The sequence below is a fragment of the Silurus aristotelis genome, assembly GCF_946808225.1.
Source record: "Silurus aristotelis genome assembly, chromosome: 28".
In the NCBI taxonomy this organism is placed as follows: Eukaryota; Metazoa; Chordata; class Actinopteri; order Siluriformes; family Siluridae; genus Silurus; species Silurus aristotelis.
The window spans coordinates 6097452-6105732 of record NC_139601.1 but is presented as its reverse complement, the minus strand read 5'-3'; the positions used below and the strand labels follow the sequence as shown (position 1 = coordinate 6105732).

Genomic DNA, 8281 nt, shown 5'->3' with positions numbered 1-8281 from the left:
CACACGAAACCTGTTGAGTTTCTGTCTCATATATAAAATATATATCTATAAAATTGTACGCAGAATGGATAAGTATTTGGGTAAAGATTTGTGTACATGTTTCCCACGCAGAACGAAAAATCGATTCCGGGTTTGCTAAAGAATAGTAAACAACGATTTTCTTTGTAGTTGTGTTGTGTTTGTGGATAAATAGCAATCACCTGTAAAAAAAACAAAACAAACATTTGCAGGGACATGTACATGAACACAGCTGATTTGCATTTTGTGACACCCATAAAACTAGACAAAAACAGAAAGCATGAAATGGACTACAAAAAATTTTTAAGAGGCAGAAATTATAGAGTATAGCCAGTCCCAGCACCTGAAAAGACCAGAATATAGAGATGAGTTACATTTTAATATAGTCAACGTAAAAAAATATATGGTTTAAACCAAAAGAATGCGTAAAAGAAATGAGATTTTGCTATTAAAAGCGTCTTATAATTGCCTAGTTGAATGGCAAAGAACTGACTTATAACTAACTTGTTTTCATCTTGCCAATAAATATAAATAGGCGTTGCCTCCTTAGGGCATCATGTGCTAGCTACCAGTACTGTAAGTTTACACAATCAGTAATATCTGTTTAATATCATTAACATTGCCTCAGCTTACATCTACCATCTTCACTATCTCCACTAATTTGTCTGCAAATGGTTTAAAGTTTACTTGCTATCTGTGGATCTTACTATACAATGAAAATGCGGGTTTATGTTAGCAAATTGATATAAAGCAACAGATTAAACAAAAAATAAAGCTTTATATCTTTTATCTAAGATGTATAGATGAGTTGAACAACTTGCCACATTTGGTGTCAGACCACCGGATATTCAGGTGAGCAAAAGTATAACAATGGAACAAATAGTGTTTATATAAATAACAATCATTTAATACTTGTTTGTATGCCTTTTGCTTGCAGTAACTGCATTATGCCAGTGGCCCTCCAAAATCAGAGAATTGTTGCGCTCATCTTTTGCAATGTTTTGGGGGTTTTCTCCCTTCGGTCTCTACTCCAGGTGGTGAAATACATGCTCATTTTGTTTCTTTTCCCTCAAGTCCATTGCTATGTGTTTTTGGCCATTGTATTGATGCATGATAAAGTACATCTTATTTTTGCTGTAATTTAGTTGATAGAATGTTTCTGAGGACTTTTACATTTATTCTGCTGCTGCCATCAGTAAAGATTCTTGAGTTTTGTACAGAAGCAGCCATGCAAGGCCAAGTTATGACACAGTGAGCTTTGTATGTTTTGGATCATGAGCAGATCCTTTCATTCTCCACACTTTAGGCTTTCTATCACTTTGGTAGCAGGTAATCTTGGTACCAGATATTTCTTTGTGAATTCCTATCTGGACTTTCGGAACTAACTTCTGATTGTGGATTGTTTCTTGTGAATTGCTCTTGCAGTGTTGGATTGTGATACATATATCCCTGCCTGTGTAAGGACGTTGGTGATGTTACTTGTTTTTTGTGTGTGTTTTTTTTCTTCACAGCTCTTACAATGTTTCTGTCATCATTTGTTGTTTTCTGTGGCTTCCTTATTCGATGGTTGTTAATTTACTAATAGTTTTTTGTTGGTTTGTTTGTTTTCCTCTTTTTTTATTCAGGACATTGTTGTATTGACCAAATCCACTGCTTGTACAGTAACTGACTGGTTTCCCCTTTTTTGTCAGATTCAAAATGGATTGATCCCACAAACAGCTCTCTGTTCTTTTGTTTTGGTTTATCCATTTCAAGAGCAAATGCAGTTATAGGTTAACCTCAGGGCTCAAACAAAGTGTAGACATTAAAAGATCTAGATTTAGCAAATCAAAATAATAGGGCACACTTGGGCAACAAGACACCAGTGTTCCAATATTTTTTATTTTCACAATTGCGTGGGTTTAAATGCAAGCTGTTGTGTTCAAAGTTCTAGTAAAATATCAGGAAATGAAAGCTGAAACCCTAATCTATTGTCTCTCCTATTTATCGTTTGATCCAAAGACTGTCTTTAGTGTCTAGCAAAAACACTTCCTTTCCAAGGGGATTGTATTTTGTTTCCAGAGATGACTGCAGGTGTCTTAAAAGGCTTCTATGCAAAGTATTCTTCACAACGATTTGCTTTATGCCTTTTTTTACATTTTGGACACACCTGCATTTTATTCAGTGCAACTTATTGTTTTCTCTGGATATAGGTTCTTTTAAATTTAGCAAAAACCCAGCAGATTCGCCAACAGAGAAATCTGATTAGAAATATGCCTAGCTGAGTTTTTATAGATTTTGTTGTATTAACGTTAGACGAGACTTTCCATGGTTAAATGACAATGTATACAATTTTAACTGTGCTTAAAGCTTATACAAAGCTTAAACTTTCACTGTAATTCAATTCTATTCTATTGCTGACACCGACATATAATTGTCAGTGTTTCGGGTAGCACAGCAATTCACATTTTGCTTATATCAGGTTTATTTCAGCAATTAAGCTCCATATCTAATGTCCTTACTCCTGCAGGTAGTTTGGAATTTCCCATGTCAGTTGTGTCACATTGTGTCAAATGTGTGTTTGAAAACATAATTTGGGACGTACGGTAGCCCGGCACGGCTCTTTAGCGACCACTGTTTCCAAAGCGGGCTTAGGAAGCCAATCTGTTAAGGTGCTCTCTCTATCTGAGATGGAAGGCACCATCCTAGAACAGAGGAGATTAAAGCAATCCTATTACTGGTCCAATAAACTGACACATGGTCTATATGGCATCGACTTGGAGATGACCCTGACCACCCCCTCTGTCTTAAACACCCCCCACAACCTCCCTCGACAATGAACGACAAGATTCACAGAGGTTTGGTCTCGATGGCCAAATGGAGCCATAAGATAGAAATACTTGAGGAGGGCATAAAGCTCCCTGATAACTTGTGACTTTTTTTGAAATGTTGCCCACTAATAACAATTCTGTAGCAGAATATGTGGCTTGGAAAAAAACAGGTAGCACAGTTGCCATTTTGAACCTTTTTCAAAAGTTCACTATGATGCGTGAACACACTGAGAGAACAGATTGTTTTAAATAGCCTTAATGAAACAATAAGGAGGCATTTGTATTTAGGAAAAAAATATTATACATTTTAAAAAGATATACCTGATTTCTGTGTACAAAATAAATTGTTTATGTATTTATTTATATTTATTTTCCTTTTCAACATTTAGCTCCAATGGAACTATTCCATTGAGTGGGGGGAGTGGTGTCTCCAGCGGTTAAGGCGCTGGGTTACCGATCGGAAGGTCGGGGGTTCAAGCCCCGGTATCGCCAAGCTGCCACTCTTGGGCCCTTGAGCAAGGCCCTTAACCCTCTATGCTCCAGAGACCCTTACGAGAAAAATAAATCAAGGACCGTGACGTCGGAGCGACGTGGGGCCGCCTTCCCGTGGGCTCACCACCTGCAGGAGGGACCGTAAGGGACCGGTGCTGAGAGGATTGGGCAGCAGTCGAAGGCGGGGGCCTTGACAGCCCGATCCCTGGACACGGAGAAGTGTCTGGAGAATCTGCTTAGACTGCTGCCCCCGCGACCCGAATTACGGATAAGCGGGAGAAGATGAAAATGAAATGATGATGATGATGAAATGGAACTATTACACGTAGATATTTAATTTGTTATTATGGTCTATTATGTCACTTTGAAATGCGTCAGTGCATTTGGCAAATCGTCAGACAGGAGACAGGAGATGAGTAATTGTGCCTTTGCTGTCTCTGCAATTTCACAGAAGTTGATCAATTTCCTCATTTCGTGGAGGCTAAATGGGAGTGTTTTAGGGTTTCAGATTCAGATTGTAGTATGTACACAGTACTATATACTATACTGTATATATATTCTTAAGTAAATGTAAAAATACAGAATAGCATAAATAGGATGGGTCTGATTTCTTTCTAACCCAGACCGTAGATTTTACACATTCTGTTCCTGCCAAGTCACTTAATGGTAAAATGGTCTGGCAAATGCTGACTTTCAAGGAATGTTTTTGTGTATCTTTTAGTTTCCTAATGAGATTCCTTTATAACTCTCAACTAATATGATATTTACATAATAGTGATAACAATTTGCTGAAAGCTGGGTTGCTTGAGCTGAAATTTTTAATAACAATTATCACTGTTTAGACACAAAGATCTGACTCGTTGTAAAATATGAGCCAAATGTTACAGAGCAAAAAAAAAAATATTGACCACAGTTACTCACAGTCATCATTTTCATTCTTGTAATGCGTTAGGGCTTTCTATAGGGCATTCTTTACAAACCCAAAATCCCCACTCCACCCTTTTACCAGTCGCCCCCCCAAACATGCACAAGTCTGCATGACCGGTGTGGCACCCCAGAGATACATAGAGCTGTGTTGTGCCAAGCGCCTTTAAAGGCGGGGCTGCATTTTCTACAGCAGTTGTCCCACCAATCCTTACATTCCACATTCTTGTCCAACCTCCAGAGTTCTGAGGAGAGGAAGCTGGGACCAAAACAAAGGCAGACATAGGAGAGATAAACACTCCTTTGAACGGCACTGCAATAAAATGTAAACACTGCAAAACCTCACACGCAGGTCAAGAGTCCTACATTTAAACTTGATGGAACTCCTTTTAGATATTTTTTTTATTCTCCAGATTTTGTTGACTCTTGAGTTCCAAGTGCCTTGTGCAACTCTGAAATAGCACATGACTGTCATGTTTTACCACAGCGCATGAGCACATCATGTCTGTTTGGGAGTACTCCAGATGACAGTATCTTGGGCATGTGTTTGCACAGTGTTGACATATTCATCTCATACCTAGAAGAGGGATCTTTCGTTTAGGCTTTCAGGAATCATGACAAATAAATTGGATGCCATGATTTCATTTTCCCCCTTCCATGTCCAAGCAGATTTCTACCCCTTCCTTTGTTTTTATTCTCCTATTCTTTGTCCGAGTTCCATTTTAGCTGTTGTCTGTCCAAATCCTTATCACAGTGAAAGTATTGTTCTCGAAGAATACACAAAAAAACATGAAAAATTCCTAGTGTTTGGCTCTAGAACTGTAAAAACAGAAAAATCTATCAGTCTGGTTAAGTCTTTCTGAATTTTGATTTAGACTTGATCACAGTTTTAATTATAAACCCATGAACACTTTTCGATTTTTTTTATTATTGGACAAAAACGAGACTCCTTATGGCATCATACTGTATCTTCATAACACTTTCTATAACATTTTGTTTGACGCTTGATATGACTTACAATGTATAGTGTCTGGAAGTCCGGTAATAACCTCACATTTTACTGTGGCTTCGGGAAAACCGAAAAAAAAAAATGAAATTCCATTCTGCCAGTAATATATATGTGTACTTTTTTTGAGAACATTAGCTTCACATATACAAGGCGGAAATGTTTATTTAGGCCACTTTCTAAACTTGCCTGTGTATTTTGAATGAGGTGTATTTTGAATGAGGCCGTTGTAATTGTCGTGTGTGTAGAAAATGCAGAAACCGAAGTAGATTATATTGACCAATTCTTAAGTTAAAGTCATTTCCCATTGTCAATTTTCACTGTATCTTTTTTTTACAAGTAGATTTCGTTATAAATGTAGGGTAGTCTGAGATCTTTCAGTGGAACTGAAATGGAATTTCTACATGTGATTTTTTTTTCCTTTTTTCATGCTTGCGGTCAACCAGACAATTGGAGCATGTGTTTCTAATTGTGTGCTTTCGAGCTTGCATGTTATTGCAAAAGATAAAGAAAAAGAAGTTCACTTTAGGAAAATATGTCACTTTTAGAAATCACTGTGTATGTAGTGTATAGAAAAATGTCAAAATATGTCCTTGTGAATGGGTTTCCCTGACTGCCACTCATGTCTTTGATATTGCTGCTTATTGGCCTTACGTCTATTTTGACAACTTGTCCATGCTATTTGAATGTTTGAGGTGAGGCAAAAGGAAGTGTTCTTATTGTCATCTCTTTGACTGAGATATGAAAACAGATTGGAGTAGATCCTTTATAGAATGTAAGCAGGTGTCTTATTTTACAATCCACTTGAACATCAGGTCCTGGGTGGTGCAGTAGAACACCATCACTATACCATTAACAGATTACAAAGTTCAAACCCCCAAACTGCCACAACTATATATAGGTGGGAGCAAATGGTGCTATTGGTGGAAGAACTGGCATACTAAAATAAATCAAAGTATGAGTGTGGCGTCTCAAGAACATTTGGGAAAATGGGAAAATTATACAATTGATATTTTGTCCTATGCAGATATGATAAGCAGCCAATAGGAAAACACTTGGTCAGTCATCAGAGGCATACGTGTATGAAAGCCACCAGCCAGAAAGTAGTCCTTTAGACATATTTTTTCTTTCTTTTTTCTTTCTTCAAACAAAAAGACTGAAAATGTACTTAAAATAGAAATCTATAGGCTGCTGTCGGGTTCGTCAAAACATTTATGCATTCTGTTTATTGTAAAGTGTTTTCATGAATGCTTCAGTCAAATGAATTATAAATTACGCTTCATGCATAATTCATCCATTTAGGGACAGGAATACTGTTCCCAGGAGTACTCCAAAACATCTCGAAAGGTGTAAGTAACTGACATGATGTTTTTTTTGTTAATGAATTGGTATATTGTAAGAAAATTGAAGAAATGCATGAGAACAGTTTTTGTAATGCATTTTCAACATCTGCCTAATTATGTTTTGAATAAGAAGGTGTTTTTGTTCGGTTGTTGTTTTTTTTTCTTCTCAGTCAAAGAAAATATCTGGAAATTCTCGCTGTGGGATTTACATGTACACTGCAGATCCCAAAGAGCCAGCTCTGGTACCTGAACTAAGCATTTACGTTACACTCCAGTTAAACTTGAGTTTAATCAAAGTTCCATCTATTCTCAATGAGAAACATCAAGAAATGATTTAAGTTACAAACTCCACCAACTTGTCTGTAATGCTTACTCTGTTTTTAATCTTTGTTTTAAACAAGAGCTACAGGTGAGGATTTCGGCCGTTCTGTCTCTGTGGACATCGTCTCTGGGACTTTACAGCATCAGATGCTTATCACCAGGGCATCACTGTTGCTAGGTAAAAATTTATTTTTGGAGAAGGATCAGATTTCGCTGGGGTGCGTGCTTGGGCGGGGGCAAGCAGAAAACGTCTTGGGCAACCTTGCAGGTGATAACTGAGGAGAAACTCTTTTTTTTCACACGTACACATGCACTCTTACACTCTCACCTCATGTGAGAACACCTTGGGGAAGAAATTAGCACCACCATGAACAGAGTGGAAACATAAACACTGACTTTTACTTTTTAGTTGCTGTCAGCGCTGGGGGAAAAAAAGTCTAGGCTTTTGAAGGGGATTTTCCCAAGTTGCTAGCTGTGTTTTTTTTAGTCAGCTGAGACTGAGACTTTTTTATGTGGGTAAACTATGTGGATACACCCTGTGACAGTATAGCTTATTAAATATTTTTTTTATTATGTACTAGCATGCTCCTACTTGTAGAAACCATGACTTATGTTCTAACTGAAGTAGGGAATGTACAAACTGATTGGCCTAATTTCCCAGGACACCATCCTATCACCAAAATGACGATGGGTTCCCCTTTTGACTCTGGTTCCTCTCATGGTTTCTTCCTTATAAAATCTAAGGGAGTTTTTCCTTGCCACAGTCGCTATGGCTGCTCATCAGGAATAAACACACATCGCTCACCTTAACTCTTAAATTCTGTTCATTCTTAAATTCTGTAAAGCTGCTTTGAGACAATGTCTGTTGTAAAATGCGTTATAGAAATAAACTTGACTTGACTTGACAATCTTTGTGTGATGGAGGTTTCAAAATGGGTGGCATATTTCAGAAAGCCATTGATGGTAATGACTCGTATTAAAATGACAAGAAAGACTGTCTTTTAACATAATGATGGAGTACTACCAAATGGTACAACCAAAATGTACAGCTAGTACCATCAGATGCTATCATTATCATTCTCAGATTCATTTGCTAGTACCTACCTAGCCTAAAAGACTTATAATAAAGTCACAGCTACCACTAATGTTTACTGGAAAACTGAATGGAAAGTTAGCTGTTTTCATACAGACACTGAGAAGGAGTTATTTTTGCTTTTTATTTTATTCATGTTGTCGCAAGGGTCGCCATAAATCAAGACAATAATTTCGGCAGATGCAGTATGTACATAACAGCCTACTGTTGACTAAATAATACTGACTAGCTAGATAAGACCTAGCAGTGTTAGTAGATCAGTCAGAGCTGTATG

At 37.5% G+C, this 8281-nt stretch overlaps 2 long non-coding RNA genes across 2 annotated transcripts in view; one reads left to right on the top strand and one right to left on the bottom strand.

Moving 5' to 3' along the window:
• The window catches only part of LOC310722062, a 456255-nt gene that overhangs the window by 325628 nt on the left and 122346 nt on the right, over positions 1 to 8281 (bottom strand). The gene's annotated exons all lie outside the window — the stretch shown is intronic.
• LOC310722043 lies at positions 530 to 7914 on the top strand. Its single transcript, XR_014532272.1, has 4 exons — positions 530 to 870; positions 6553 to 6599; positions 6764 to 6835; positions 6995 to 7914. It is a non-coding gene; the product is annotated as an uncharacterized lncRNA (long non-coding RNA).